The 16,939-nt window shown below is 37.6% G+C and overlaps 1 long non-coding RNA gene across 1 annotated transcript; it reads left to right on the forward strand.

The window, feature by feature from the left end:
• The first annotated feature begins 8,132 nt into the window (after window positions 1–8,132).
• Window positions 8,133–14,245, forward strand: LOC144220017 (uncharacterized). The gene is made up of 3 exons (XR_013331587.1): window positions 8,133–8,339; window positions 13,365–13,492; window positions 13,999–14,245. It is a non-coding gene; the product is annotated as an uncharacterized LOC144220017 (long non-coding RNA).
• Window positions 14,246–16,939: the final 2,694 nt, after the last annotated feature.

Genomic DNA, 16,939 nt, shown 5'->3' on the forward strand with positions numbered 1-16,939 from the left:
ACACCATACCTGTTCATGAAGTTTCACGAGAGATCTAAACATCAGGTACTTCCAATAAACAGAACCAAGTCATCCAATGTTTATGCGACAGATATTTACAAAATCCCTACATGGCAGGCATTGTGTTAAGTGCTGGGCATGAAGTAACTAGTAAAAACAGAAATGACCCTTATTCTCATGGAATTTTCTAGTCCAGTCTAATTCATTCAATTATTTAATCAATTCCTAAATACAAAGTACATTGGTTCAGTTTTGTGCTCTGTGCTTGTTATGCAAGGGAAAGAAAAAGAGAGAAAGGTCGCTACCTAACAAAGAAGAGAGAAATGTAATCATTACAGTAACCAAGATGAGATATAAATTAAGTGCTATCAAAATATCAAGTGGGTGATTCACTCAGCTTAATTCAGCATAAAGTCTTCACAGAAATTTGAACTGAGTTTAAGTTTAAAGGGTGTATCTTAACTCCTCAGGAGTTCTGAAACTATATGTAAAATTCTGTGTATATGTATATGTAGATGTTCATTCATTTCTCATGTGGGGCCGGTCTTATTTTTCTAATAAGGGATATGGTAAGTTTTTTCAATATTTTTTATTAAAAATGATTTTTTAATGTTTTTAAATTTATTTTTGAGAGTCAGAGAGAGACACGGCGAACATGGGAGGGTCAGAGAGAGAGAGGGAGATACAGAATCCGAAGACAGGCTCCAGGCTCTGAGCTAACTGTCAGCACAGAGCCGGACGCTGGGCTCGAACCCACAAATGATGAGATCATGACCTGAGCCGAAGTCAGACGCTTAATCAACTGAGCCACTCAGGCGCCCCAAGTTTTTTCAATATTTTTAACTTTTATTTATTTTTGAAGGACAAAGAGAGACAACGCACTAGTGGGGGAGGGGCAGAGAGAGAGAGAGAGAGAGAGAGACGGAAAGAAGGAGACAGAATACAAAGCAGGCTCCAGACTGAGTTGTTAGCACTGATCTCGATGTGGGGCTCAAACCCACGAACTCTGAGATCATGACATGAGCCAAAGTCAGACACTTAACCAACTGAGCCACCCAGGTGCCCCTGGATATGATAAATTTTAAATGTATGGACCATGATAAGTACTACTCTATGGAGCCAAAAATTTTAGAAAACATGCTGATGCTGATGATTATTCAATAACAACAACAAATACCTGCAATGACAATGAGTCCAGTCACCAGAAACTATCCTTGGCTCCCAGACTGCTGATCACATTGTCCATGTTTTCAGAACCTAGTGATTCACTGTGAGTTGATATTATGGTATTCTGGAAGCTAAATAATAATCCAAATTATTTTCTCAACAGAATATTTTGGTAAATACTAATTTAAACCACTATGATTTTTTTTTCTCTGCAATATATTTCAGAGCCTTTATTTAATATGCTCCCTGGCATTATGAATCTTAAAGAGTTACCAAAATATGAATCATTTATTAAATTTCTTTGGTCGCAGAGCTTTTTTTTGTTTTTAATCATGAAGCATCTTGAGGTACTAGAAAAATATATATTTTTGGAAATGTGGGATTAAATATCTAATCTTCCCAGGAGTGCTTTTCATTTTGATGTGAAATTCTAGAAGACCAACCACCACTCTGATGGTGGAATTTCAGGAATTGAGAAAGTCAGGAGAGTTAGGAAGAGGAGGAGAGACTGTTTTGGCCAGAGTCTGATGCGCCCGCCCTGCCTGATAACACTGACCCTTTCACTGACCTCATGGAAGCCCACATTAAGAGCTCCAATCTGCAGCATGCTGCTCTGATTTGGATTCAAGCTGAATTGTTCTATTATCCACGGACTTCATGTTATTACTTACTCCTCCTGTCCCCTGCTTCAGAGCCGAGCTCCTTCCCTGTGAAACTTCTTGTTGAGCCTAGAAAAGCAGTCTCAGAAATTGCAGGACTCCTCCATTCACAGAAATGATATCCTGAGTTTTTAGCCTAAATTCAGGCTCTTATCTCAAGAGATGTGACATTGCCTGTCTGGTTGTGGATACTTCAAGGTTATCAAATCAACAGATATCCATTGAGCAACCGAAATGTGCAAAGTCCCATGCCTAATGTTTGGTTAATGTCATTACTTTCTCTTTCCTTTAGGGGCAATCCAGATTAATGGAACAAGCTTAAACTTGATAGTCTGATTCTTTAATGTTTGACCAAATATCGTGGCATTACTTTGAATGCATGTAGAAAGCGAAGTATGATCTTTGTTAAGCTTTCCACTAGAACTATTTTCTTTTTTAGTTGTGTGAATGATTGTGTCATGATCTGTCCCTAAAAGCTTTCTGCTTCAGAAGATTGTTGTGTAGTCCATTATTAAAAACTCTTCAAAGATGTGAGTCTTTTATTGAATATACATACTTGACTATTAGACTGTGATCATTAGATTTTTTACGGATTGCCCACAGTCAGTTAATTGTTAATAAATGTGGCTGATATATTCTTTTTAAATAGTCAATACTAAAGACATTTCATGGATAGTTTTCTGGTTGGAATATGTTATTCACCATCTCAACTTCTTTTTTGGAAACATGATTATTACTATTAATCTAATTCCCTTTTCCCAGGGTTCAATAATGCTGTATAGACATTATTTTACTAATATTGCTTTGCTGCAAAATTTTCCAGATACAGAGCAGATGCAATTATCAATATTTAATGACAAAGTGAAGAGTAATGATCAAGATTTCTTTCTATATATTCATTATAGGCAAACTTATTAATTAGCCTTGGCAGAGAAAAAAAAATTATCCTCTCTGTTTCCTTCTGTTTTGTTTTTCCATTAGGGTAGTAAGTTGATAACCCTGAGCTGAGACTGGACTTGACACCCTGTGGTGTCTTTTTAAATGTATTTTGGGTATCTCAGCTGAGGTGTGTCTTGGGGGAGGGGAAGCCTGTGAAACAGAGGCTGATGTGCGGTCAGCTGGAGCGGGGCTGGTGGACATTGGAGAGGACAGGATAGTGTTCCTCTCTACCGAATCCTGGGGACTCAGTCAGAGGCCTGTGAAGAAAAAGAGGAAGCCAAAGGTGCTGTCTTAACCCGAGACCTGGTGAGGAACTAAGAAGCAGGCTCATGGAACTGTGAGCTCTGGATGAAAAAGGAGCCATATGGATGTTGATTGTTGGTCCTGCTTTGCCTGGGACACACCCAGCTTCGTCTCCTGTCTTGGGGTCACTATTCATTAGAGCCCCATTTCCCTCTTAAAGGAGTGGCTCGTGTTAAGGGAAATGACATATTCACTCTCAACGTAAAGTGGGGTAGGAGAGATTCGTTCCTTGGTGAATGTTCCTTGGTGAACAAGGAAGGCACCGTGCACTTCTGAGGTCAGAAGGCTGAGGAGACATTTGGGTGCCTCATGGCAGGCCTAGGCAGTGGCTCTCAGGGTCCCCCAAATGGCTTCTTGAATGACAAGCGTCACCAAGAGGCTGCAGAGGAAGAACTTGAGAGGATTTTTAGAGGGGGGGAGGCACATGGAGAGTTGTCCTGAGGACTACCCAGAATACTAGAGAGAGACCTCTGTTAGGAGGGAATTTTTGTTATGTGACCTCACTTTATCTCTAGGCGGGTGAGGCAGGAGGAACTTAATACGTGGCAGTAATTATACGTGGAGCACGATAATATTAATTCTAAGAATTTATTTGTTTAATGGACTCAGCAACTTTTTGAAATGGGTAAAATTCAGTCACAGTTACTCTTAAGTCATTTCTCCAAGTTAAATGATTCTAAAAAATGCCAAGCCCTTTATCAAATAGTAGGGTTTAGCAGTTTATCAGGCTGAATCTTGGTCTTTTGAAATCCTATGACTTCTGTCTTAGGCAGTCACTCAAAAATTCTCATAGCGATGACAAGATGGGGGTGATGACTAAGTTGGCTTCCAGGTGTGGAGCCAGTTTGAAAATAACTAGAGTGCATTTTTGACTGATTATCTCATGCTCTCACTTTAATATTATCATGTCTGTCTGATTTATTTTTATTATGTTATATAACCAAAACCTTTTCCAACACAGAAATAAAAATAGAAAGAACTGCCATAAGTAGTTATGCATTATTTGTTCTACGGATTGCTTTCTATTTTGTTGGTTCTGAGAGAAATTTCATCATAAGGGTTAAAGACAAATTACTGCCTTCATTTTTTGTTTCAGTGATTTAACCTTTGGACTGAAAAGGACCTTTGCATGAGTACCGTGAATACATTAATTTATAGAAAACCTCAACTAATTGCAAAGATCTGATGCACCCTCCCAGAGTGAATGATGGATTTCTTCCCCTCCCCCATCCTTCTACATGTTATAGGTATAGACAGGCTGTTCCCTTATAAAACATTAATAGAGGTTTTCTCCTTCTGCCTTTCTACGTGTGTGTGTGCGTGTGTGTGTGTGTGTGTCTGTGTCTGTGTCTGTACATGCATAGGATTCACTCTCCTAAACAAAGTCACTAAGTTCTTTTAAATGTTTTATTCCCAGGGCACCTGGGCAGCTCAGTGAGTCGAGCATCTAACTTCAGTTCAGGTCATGATTTCTGGTTCATGAGTTGGACCCCCACTTGCTACTGTCAGCCTGTCAGTGCAAAGGCCATTTCAGATCCTCTGTCCCCCTCTCTCTGCCCCTGCCCTGCTTGCACTCTTCCAAAAATAAATATTTAAAAAAATATTTTATTCCCCACAGCACAATAACAAATACAGATGTCTATGAGTGACTTTTGTACTAATATCATTTTATATTGTATTTTTATTTCTGAGGGCAATGACTAAATATTCTGAATTATTCTACTTTTGAAGAATCTGCTTATTTAATTTTCCTAATGTTTTAATAGGTTTCATTTTTTCCATATATGTGCGTTTTATGTTTATACACTTCATTATGCCATAATTAGAAGAAACTATGTTTATTATTGAATTTTTACTTTGTAATGTGAGTCCCCCCCACTCCAAGTTTTACTGAGAAATAATTGACACTCATCACTGTGTAAGCTTAAGGCATATAGCATGATGGTCTGTTTTACATATATTGTGAAAGGAGTACCACATCAGCTAACTACCACCATCTCATATAGATACAATAAAAAGAAAGAAGAAAAAAGAAAAAAAAAAACTCCTTGTGATAAGAACTCTTAGGATCAATATACTCTTTTAACAACTTTCCTGTATATCCTCCACCAGTGTTAGCTATAGTCACCATGTTGAAATTTTTACCTTTTTTAAAAAAAGGTTTTATTTTTAAGTAATCTCTACACCCAACATGGGCTTCAACTTACAACCCCAAGATCAAGAGTTGCATGCTTTACTAACTGAGCCAGCCAGGCACCATGAAAGTTTGTACCTTTTGACCACCATCCTCTAATCCCCCTACCTTCCACCCTCCAACTCTTATAAGCACAAGTTTGATCTCTTTTTCTATAAGGTTTTTTGTTTCTGCTTTTGTTTTAGAGTCCACATATAATTAATATAAGTAACATCATGTAGTATTTGTCTTTTCTGAGATTATTTAGCACAAAGCCTTTAAAGTCAATCCACGTTGTCACAAATGGTAGAATTTTCTCAGTTTTAATGGATGAATATTCCATTTTATATATGCATGTGTGTGTGTTGTATGTATGTGTGTGTGTGTGTGTGTGTTTGTGTATGTGTGTATCACAAATTCTTTGTCCATGTATCCATCAATGGACACTTAGGTTGTTCTATGTCTTGGCCATTGTAAATAATGGTGCTATGATGGGGGATGCAGGTATCTTTTCAAGTTACTGTTTACCTTTCTTTGGATATATTCCCCAGAACTAGAATTGCTGGATCACATGGTAGTACTAGTTTTAAGTTTTTGAGGATTCTCCATACCATTTTCCACAGTGGCTATACCAATTTACAAGCTCAGGAGTATACAACTGTTCCCTTTTCTCCACATCCTCAACAGCATTTGCTATCTTTTGTTTTTTTGTTCTTTTGTGGTTTTATTTTTTTGGATGATGGCTATTCTAATAGGTGTGAGGTGATATCTCATTGTGGCTTTAATTTGCATTTCCTTAATTACTAGTGATGTTGAGCATCTTTCCATGTAATTATATGTATATGTCTTTTTAAAAGAAATGTGTATTTAAACCCATTCTTAATTGGATCATTTATTTTACTGCTGTTGAGTGGTATGGGTTCTTCATGTATTTTGGATATTAACATTTTATCAGATACGTGGTTTACAAATACTTTTCCCATTCTATAGATTGCCTTGTCACTTTGTTGATGGTTTCTCTTACTGCACAGAAGCTTTTTGTTTGATGTAGCCCTACTTGTTTATTTTTTTTTTGTTGCTTGTGCTTTAGGTGTCATATCCAAATAATCCTTATCAAGATCCACATCAATGAGCTTTATTCTTGTGTTTTTTTTTTTTCTAGGAGTGCCATGGTTTCAGGTTTTGCATTCAAGACTCTAATCCACCTTGAGTTATTTATTGTAAGTGGCATAAAAATGAGTCAAATTTCTTTTCTTTTTAAGCTGTGAGTATCCAGTTATCCCAGTATCCTTTATTCAAGAGACTGTCTTTTCTCCATTGAGGCTTCTTAGCTTCCATGTCTAATATTAGTTGACCATGTATGTGTGGGTTTATTTCTGGGTTCTTGGTTCTATTCTATTGGTCTATTTGTCTGTTTTTATGCCACTGCCATACTGTTTCAATGACTAGTGTCTGAAATCAGGGGGTGTGGTTCCTCCTGCTTTGTTCTTCTTTGGCTACTCAGTTGTCTTTTGTGGTTTCATATAAATTTTAAGAGTATTTTTTCCATTTGGGCCTCTGGGTGGCTCAGTCAATTAAACGTCCAACTCTTGATATTGGCATTGTGAGATCAAACCCACATCAGGCTCTGTGCTGAATGCAGAGACTGTTGAGATTCTCTCTCTCCTTCTCTCTCCCTGTCCCTCCCCCATGTGCATGCTCTGTCTCAAAATAAATAAATATTTTTTAAAAAGCTTAAGAAGCGATTTTCCTACTTATATAAAAAATATTGTTGGAACTTGATAGGGATTGCTTTGAATCTATAGATAGCTTTTGGTATTATCGACATTTTAGCAATATTAATTCTTCTAAGCCATGAACATGTGATATTTTTCCATTTATTTGTGTATTCTTCAATTTCTCTCATCGGTGTCTTGTAGTTTTCAGTGTGGAGGTCTTTTACTTCCTAAGTATTAGATGGTTTTGGATGCTATTGTGAGATTATTTTCCAGAAATTTTGTTGTTAGTGTATAGAAATGCTGATTTTTGTATGTTAATTTTGTATCCTGCAACTTTACTGAATTCATGGATCAGATCTAACAGTTATTTTGGTGAAGTGTTTAGGGTTTTCTATATATAAGAACATGTCAGCTGTAAATAGAGATAATTTTATTCATTTCTTTTCAATTCTGATATTTTATTTATTTTCCTTGTCTGATTCCTCTACTGAGAACTTCCATTAATATGTTCAATAGGAGTGATAAGGATGTCACCTTTGTCTTATTTCTGTTCTTAAAGGAAAAACTTTCAACCTGTCACCATTGAGAACAATGTAAGCTATGGGTTTATCATACACATATGGCCTTTATCATGTTGAGATATGTTCCTTCTCTGCCTAATTTGTTGAGTTTTTATTATCAATGAATGTTGAATTTTATCAAGTGCTTTTTCTGCAACTATTGAGATGAAAATGTGATTCTTTTCTTTAAATCTATTAAAGTGATATATCACATTGACTGATTTGAGTGTTTTAAGCCATCTTTGCATTCCAGAAATCAATCCCATTTGATTGTGGTGAATGATCTTTTTAAAGGACTGCCAAATTCAGTTTGCTAGTATTTTACTAAAAATTTTTGCATCTATATTCATTAGGGATATTGGTTTATAGTTTTCTAGTTACGTTCTTTTCTGGTTTTGGTATCAAGATAATGCTGGCCTTTATTTTTTCTTCTTTAGAAAGAAAGAGACAGTATGAATGGGGGAGGGGCAGGAGAGAAAGAGAGAATCTTAAGCATCTTTCATGTCCAACAGAGCCCATTGTCACCACGAGATCATGACGTTATTCAAAAATCAAGTTAGATGCTTAACCAACGGAGCCACCCAGGCACCTCATTACTGGCTTTGTAAAATGAGTTTGGGAGTATAATTTCCTCTTCAATTTTTTGGAAGAGTTTGAGAAGGATTGGTATTAATTTTTTCTCTAAATGTTTGGTAAAATTCACCAGTGAAGCCATCTGGTCTTGGACTTTTCTTCATTGGAAGATTTTTGATTACTGATTAATTCTCCTAACTAGTTATTGGTCTATTCAGCCCTTTTATTTCTTCCTGTCTCAGTCTTGGTAAGTCATACATTTCTAAGATTTAATTCCATTTCTTGTAGGTTTTCCAGTTTATTGGCATATCACTGTTTATAGGATACTCTTATGATCCTTTGAATTTCTGTGGTATCAGTAGTAATGTCTCCCTTCTTATTTGTAATTTTGTTGATTTAGGACCTCTTTTTTCCTTGGTTAGTCTACCTAAGAGTTTGCCAATTTTGTTTATTCTTTAAAAGAACCAACTCCTTTAATCTTTTCTATGGTTTTTCTGTTCTCTATTTCATTTATTTATGCTCTAATTTTTATTATTTCCTTTCTTCTGCTAACTTTTGGCTCAGTTGTTTTTTTTTTTTCTCTTTCTAGTTCCTAAAGACACTAGAATTTCCTGAAATTCTGTTTTGTTTTGCTTTCCTTTGTTTGGCTGTTATGTTGGGGTCCTATTTATGATTGCTGGACCACTTTGATTCATCACCACTGCCTCCAATGTAAGATGACATATTCATCTAGACTCTAGCTCATCAGTTAGAAAAATTAATAATTTAGTTGTGTGAACACAAATATCAGGGTATAATAAAAATGATGTAGGATTTTCTGCTTTTGAATGCTTTCACTTCATAGTTCCCAAAAGTTCAGTTGAAATCAGCAAGGTTTCTGGCTTTGCAGGTAGTACTTTGGGCCCCCAATCCCTAGTACATCACAGACTAGAACATTCAATGATACAGTGGCAGAGTTGGCACAAAGCTATAGGGACATGGTACAATTTTAATCATCCCCTGAGCGTTCTTGCTGTTATTAAAAAGAGAGACAAGATTTAAATGAAGCCTCTCTGTGACTGATGTCAGCTGAGTAATAAGGAAGTACATCTTCTCAGAAACATTTTCAAAGTGATTTAAAGGTTAAGAGCTACTCATTCTTAATAGTTCTGATCCTCTACACATTGCCTGGCACTGGAAATCCCTGCACTCACACACTCTGATGTGCTTAAGGACTTATTTCAGCACAGTCTATCTTTTCTCTCTTCTCTTCTTAGATGCTTATTTACATTCTTTTATAGTATATTTATTCAAGTCACATTTATTGAATGCCTTTTATGGCTGAAGTTCTGTACTAGTTACTGAGTATATAAAGATTAATAAGACAGTCGTTATTCTAGCATGTAGTCCATTAGGGGAGACAGACACATAATCAAATAGTCATAAAGTACATGAAATGACATTTTTGTCAGAGCCAGTAAATGTGCCTTTGAGAAACAAGTTTGCCATCACTCCACGTTTATTTCATGAAACTCGTAGACTGGTCCAATGGTAAAAGCGTAAGCTGACCAATTTCAGTCAGGGCCCTTTTATAAAATGTAATATATAAATATCAGGCTAGCTCTCTTCCTTTTGGATTGCAAATTTGGGACAACCAGCACCCTCCCTGATAGAGAGGGCTAGCCTCAGGATGAGAACAATAGACGGAACTGTAAGTAACACATGGAAAGAGACTAAATCATTATGATGTGATTTGATCACTTATATTCAGGCATTCCTACTCTTGCTTCCTTGAACCTCTGGGAGCTCAGACAGGAGAGAACACCCATGGGCACTATGAAATCACAGATTCAGAGGCCTAACCTGGAAGGAGAAGCCTAGGCTGGATGGAGTCAGCCAAGCTTTTCTGAAAGGAGTTGCATTCTTTAGGTAGAATCTGAGACTCTCAGTGTGTAATGTCTAGAAGTACCAACACCCCCCCAAAATACCAGTTCATGTTGTTATGCACTCAACAACTGCATTAACTTGATCATTAAGTAAAATTAAAATTTTAATTAGTGAATGATTTGAAAAGTTTACGTCATCAGAAATCGCGCAACTTGAAGTTTTATGACTCACGGATTTACTAATGTTTACTAAGTATCTAAAACCAAGGAGGTTTGTCATGGGATTCCGTGGGCCCAAACAAATACCTGTAGTCTAACGCATGGCAGAGCTTAACTTTTGCTTTGTACTCCCCATAGTTTCCTGTACTTCACCTTCTTAAAACTCAGCATACTCAAAAATGACTCATTTCCCGAGAGAATGCACTCTCTGAGGGTAGGGATGGCATCCGTCCATCTTGTGTTTCATCGTATCCCACGCAAATGGCTTAGTGCCTGACATGCTGTGGGCGTTCAACACATTTGCTGTATGGAGTTGTCTTAAAAGTAGGAGCATCACACATGGCAGATCTGCAGTGAGGAAGCTTTTTGTATGCTGGGGTAGACTGTGGAAGGAGAGAATAAAAATATGGAAAGAAGAAATGTCCCTGGTTGGGGGCAGAGTGGACAGATGGCAATTCTGCTGGACTGTCTGAAGACATCTGCCTACTTTCTTCCCTATATACAATGTTTACTGTTTGCAAGACCAGCTTGAAGGGAGGAGTTAGCTACCCCAGTGGAGGTACAGCTAATACAAATCTTTCTAGAGACCAAAACAGATGTGTTCCATAGAGCTACAAAATGTTAGGAAACCTAAGGCCTAAAGCCTGAGTGTCATGAAGGCTACCTGTTTAACGTTTTCTCCCATCTCTTACCTTTCCCTCCCTCCCTTCTTCCTATTTTTCCACCTTCTCTCCTTTTCTCCCTTCTTCTCTCTCTCCTATATAAAATTATCTATGATGTCAATTACTTGGGAAAGTGCCTATCAAAACTTAAATCATTCATATGTATAAAATAATACACACACATAAAAAACTGATTAGCCATTTCAAATTTAAGAAAATGTGATCGCTTTATGAAGTTTATTACATTTTTTAAGTGTAGAAATTTGCAAACATATATAAATGTGCAGAGAATGAACCCTTGTACCTCAATGATTGTCAACTCATGGGTATTCTTCCATTACTTGTATCCTCACGCACTCACTCCTCAGATTTTTATGGAAAACCTAGACTTCAATGTTCCTTTATGTCTAAGATAAAGACTTTTTAAAAATATGACCACAATAATCCTATCGTTATTTTTGTGAAATTTACTTTTATGACCTGTAGTTTTATTCAGTAACTAGAATTTACTACTGAAGTTAATTTTTCATTTAGAATAGTAGATCTTGACTTGTTTTCATAAGGGGATGGATCATTTGAAATTGGTAATTTATCATTCAAGAAAAACAAATGATAAAAGTCTATTCCTTTAAGAAGATTAAAGAAACCTTCTAGGGTCTCATGAATGGTATTAATTTGCTCCAGACACCCTTTCTTCTTACTAGTGGGCAAAAAGGACACCCTGTATTTCTCAAGTTTGATGGGGAAAGAATTCATATTAGCAGTGCCATCTGATAATATTCTTTCATTCTGTAACTTGGGGGTATTTTGTATTTTGCAACCTAAAATACTCTTAAAATGATCTTTTAGTTCTTTACAATTCTACAAATTGGTTATTATTAGATTTATCTCCATTTTTTTGAAGTTTATTTATTTCTGATTGAGAGCGAGAGAGTGAGAGAGTGAGAGAGAGAGAGAGAAAGAGAGACAGAGACAGAGTGCAAGCAGGGAAGGGTCAGAGAGAGAAGGAGACACAGAATCAGAAGCAGGCTGCAGTCTTTGAGCTGTCAGCACAGAGCCCAAAGAGCGCTTGAACCCATGGACCATGAGACCATGACCTAACTGGAGTCAGACGCTTAACCACCTGAGCCACCCAGGTGCCCTGATGTATCTCCATTTTAAAGAAGAGGAGTCATAGGTCATAGGTCAGAGAGGTAAAAGAAACTATAATGTCTGAATTAATTGCCAAAAACTCTGGGTCCATTTCATCTAATCACACTGGTTTTCTATGAATCCTTCCATTATTTCTCATCTACAAAGATATCCATATTTTGTATGATCAAACTTTCAGACCCCTAGGTAAAGAGGAAAGGTAAAAATGAGAATGTGCCCCACATTTTTAATCTGACGAGGCTGCTGATGCTCAAAACATTTTTGTTTGTTTGTTTTGCATCATCCACACACATGCTTTATGACACAGCTTACAGTGCTAGGCTAGTAATATTACCAGGGTCAGAAGGTTGAATCAAATAAACACCTTTTTTTCCCCTGCAGAAAAATGATCCCCTAAGAGGAATTTCTTGTTCAATATGATATCCTCTTCTTTCAGCTATGAGTAAAATTATGTTCTTAAGTATCTACAGGATATACAATTTGAGTTTTAAAAATTTGGAGTCTTTCCTGCTTATTTTTCTCTTCCCACTATATTGATAAAGTTTATTCCTAAAAGAATTAATTTCACTATTTCTGTTTCAATGACAGCTTTGTACTATATTACTATTGATGAACATCAGAAGGCTTGATTCACATTATGAATTCAGAATTGATTAGTGGAACACTCAGAAACAGTGCAAATTGAGATTATGATATTTCTCAAAAGCAGGATTGCTCTTAATCAAATTAGCACTTGGAAAATGGCTATTATATGAAGGAGAAAACATAATTTTTTAACACTGGAGAAGGGACAATTGACCATTTGAGAACAGTTTGAAATTAAGATGTTAAATAATTATTGCAATTTACTGATCATTATCATTACTTGTTTTGTCTGTTTCTTCTTTTGGGAATAGCATTCCTACCACCTTCTCACCATTGCCCAAAGCCCCTGTGATTGTGATGACAGCCTCATTCTAATGACATCCTTTTTTTTTAAAATTTTTTTTAACGTTTTATTTATTTCTGAGAGAAAGAGAGACAGCGTGAGAAGGGAAGGGTCAGAGAGAGAGGGAGACACAGAATCTGAAACAGGCTCCAGGCTCTGAGCGAGCACAGAGCCCGACGTGGGGCTCGAACCCACGAACTGTGAGATCATGACCTGAGCTGAAGTCAGCTGCCCAATGACTGAGCCACCCAGGCACCCCTCTAATGACATCCTTGACTACGGTGATTGGTGGGAAATCAGGCTGGTCTAATCATGGCACCCCCGCATCCCCAGCACAGTGATTGGTCTAGGCATGGACCTGTGACTTAGTCTAGCTAGGAAAATCCTTCCAGGAAGTGGCTGTAGCTGGGCCTGTGGATAAATGTGTGTTTCTTCTTTGGACACAGCTAGGTAAAGTATAAACCAGAAGCTTCTGGAAGCCAGATCTACTCGTCAGAAAAGCCTGTCTGAACAAATGCAGTCCACTTGCTGAGAGAGGTGGAAAAGAAACCTAAAGAGGGAAATGCCCAACAGGGTAAGAGCTCCCATGCCGTTGACCGGGCAACTCTCCCCGCTTCCTTTCCCACATTTTGAACATGTAGCCAGTAATCACTTCCTTCTCACATTTTTGTGTGAGCCAGTTTAAGTTTTTGTCATTTGCAAATTAAACAATCATGTCTTTAGTTACACAATACTTTATTTCTAACACAGAAATAGATATAGATTAGAATGCCTGTTCCATCACTTACTAGCTGTGTGTCCTTAGCTAAGTTATTTAAATGCTCTAGACTTCAGTTTGTCATCTGTCATAAAGATAAGATTTATTCACAATGATTTATTTATGGGTGGCTGTGTGAGTTAAATAAGACGCTGTATGTAAAATGCATTACTCTGAGTCTCTAAATTGTATCTGCTCTTATTATTATCTGTGGCATACTTTGTTTAATTGTAGCTCTGCTTTACAGTTAGAGTTAGAAAATGTGGTTAAGTTCTTGGGCTCAATTCTGAATCGTTTCCTGTATTCACCTCCTTTGTCTACAGCTCTGCAGTTTCTCCCTCTAAAGGTGGATATATTCCAGCACCACCCACGACCTCCTCTGACTGTGAACTTGGCCACGTGACTTATTTTGGCCATTGTTTGCTAATAGACTCCCCACAAGCAGAAACTTGAAGAGGGCTCACATGGTAAGGTTTGCTCTCTTGTACTCTGCCCTTGCCCCAAGAAGAACCCATTCCTGCTGGTCTCAGGAGGATATGAGACATGCTGAGCAGAGCTGCCCCAGGGGACTCACAGGCTCTTGAGTAAAATAAATTCTCTCTGTTACTCTGAGCCTTTGAGATTTTGTGGTTATTATATAGCAATGACCGTGATATAGTAATAAATAGCCATGTTTCAATAGGTTTTATTTATTTATTTTTTTAAATGTTTTTATTTATTTCTAGGAGAGAGAGAGAGAGACAGCGTGAGCAGGGGAGGGTCAGAGAGAGAGGGAGTCACAGACTCTGAAACAGGCTCCAGGCTCTGAGCTGGCAGTCAGCACAGAGCCCGAAGCGGGGCTCGAACCCACGAACNAGGAGGATATGAGACATGCTGAGCAGAGCTGCCCCAGGGGACTCACAGGCTCTTGAGTAAAATAAATTCTCTCTGTTACTCTGAGCCTTTGAGATTTTGTGGTTATTATATAGCAATGACCGTGATATAGTAATAGCCATGTTTCAATAGGTTTTATTTATTTTTTTAAATGTTTTTATTTATTTCTAGGAGAGAGAGAGAGAGACAGCGTGAGCAGGGGAGGGTCAGAGAGAGAGGGAGTCACAGACTCTGAAACAGGCTCCAGGCTCTGAGCTGGCAGTCAGCACAGAGCCCGACGCAGGGCTCGAACCCACAAACCGCGAGATCATGACCTGAGTGAAAGTCGGATGCTTAACCGACTAAGCCACCCAGGCGCCCCTCAATAGGTTTTAATTCAAACTGATTTCATTGATAATAGAAAAAAAAATTCAATACAAGTGCATTCAGTCTACCAAGAAGGAAAAAGATTCATTAAAAATACTGGGATAAAAAAGTTTGATGTCCATAACAGATACCATAGGAAATAACCACTGATACTGGTTCTTAATTTCTTGGGGTCAGGGACTCTTGAGAATATGAGCAGAGGCCTGAACTCTCACAAATATATTACAAACACAATATTTTGTATACAGTTACATGGAGCTTACAGATACCTTAACGCCAATTGAGTTTGGAGCCTGTAATGCTCACATTCAGAATCCCTGCTATAGTGAGTCAGAGTATAGAAATACTGATTTAGCTATGTAGCATTGAAAGTTTATAGCTTTGAAAGAAAGTCTGATTCCAGGAAATAATATGCAAGTGTATTTTGTAGGAGCTATGAGTTCAACGTACATTTGATCTGACCCTAACCTGATGCCGTCAGAATAGTTCAATCTGAAGACTAAGCATACGGTAGTTATTTAGTATATATGTTCTATTGGGATTTAGCACATGCCATCTTATATGATACAAATTTTTAAATTTTATATGTATATACTATGCCTCTATACATCAATGATGTAAGAATTCAATAGATAAAGGAAGGACCAGGGGTTGAGTGTGGTTGAGAAGACTTTCATGAAATACAGTCATAGGGTTCACCTCAAAGAAAGCAGGACTCTGAAATAGAAATAATGGAAAACACCATTCCATGTGTATATGAATTTGAGTGAAGGTGCAGAGATGAAAACATGTCATGTATTGTGATGGTTAATTTTATGTGTCAGCTTGATGGGGCCACAGGATGCCCAGATATTTAGTTACACATTATTCTGGGTGTGTAGGTGAGGGTGATTCTTGATGAGATTAGCATATACATTCATAGACTAAGTAGATAACCCTCCCCAGTGTGGCTGGGCCTCAGTTACAGAAGGCCTGAATAGAACAAAATGGCAGAGTGAGGCAGAAATTACTCTCTGCCTGTCTTTAATCTGAGACATCTGTCTCGGCCTTTGGACTTGGATTTGGGCTGGAACTTACACCACTGGTTCTCCTGATGTCTCAGGGCTTTCACCTCTCCTAGGTCTCCATCTTGCTTACTGCAGCATTTATAGCTGGCTTGTGAACCAATTGTGTATAGTATAATAAATGTCTCTCTATACATAACTATATGCATAAATAAAAATTCTATTATACATTGTACATATTACATATGTTATGTATAAGTACAAATATATAAATTATATATATATTTCCTATTGATTCTGTTTTTATGGAGAACCCAGGCTAATACATATGTTAATAGAATATTTTTATCATAATATGAATCTGTTGCACAAGGTGAGATGAAAGATGTCCAGTTTAGCCAGTAGAAGTTAAGCTAATAGATTTAGGAAAAAACAGAAACAAACAAACAAAAAACTACCCACAGGCCAGCCAGACTTTATGGGAAAGGAGAGACAAAACAATGGAGTAAATGTGCAGAAGTCTATTCCAGTTTGCATCCCTTGAACTCTAAGAGTGAGTATAGCCTAGAGACAGTGGGCTCTTGACAAGGTCTAGTTAAGTCTTTGCCAGCACTGCTCTGCACATTCTCCGTTTTGCCCCATTAAAAGGATCTCTGCCTTGTGGCAGTGGCATTAAAAGCAAATAAAGCAAGTAAAACCTGGAGCCAAGAGGAGAGAATTCCCAGGCACTGTCGACCTGTTGTTTCTGTTGCTGACTTTAGCTGGTGTCATTGTTGGGTATAGAAAATTGGAGAATTTTATCCATATTGTCCTATCTAGTCTCCTCTGGCTTTGATATTTAAAGAAGTCCTAGAATTTTAAAACTCTGGACTTGGCAAAGGTGAAAAGACCTACTCCTTGCACCTGCTACTGGGATTGCTTATTTGTGTAGAGATCTACAGAGATGAGATCCGAGAAATCCACAAGGAACTGACTGTGGAGAACCTTGAACCTAAGAAAAATTACAAAAAAAAAAAAAAAA

Source organism: Crocuta crocuta, unplaced genomic scaffold (assembly GCF_008692635.1).
Source record: "Crocuta crocuta isolate KB4526 unplaced genomic scaffold, BGI_CrCroc_1.0 scaffold19, whole genome shotgun sequence".
In the NCBI taxonomy this organism is placed as follows: domain Eukaryota; kingdom Metazoa; phylum Chordata; class Mammalia; order Carnivora; family Hyaenidae; genus Crocuta; species Crocuta crocuta.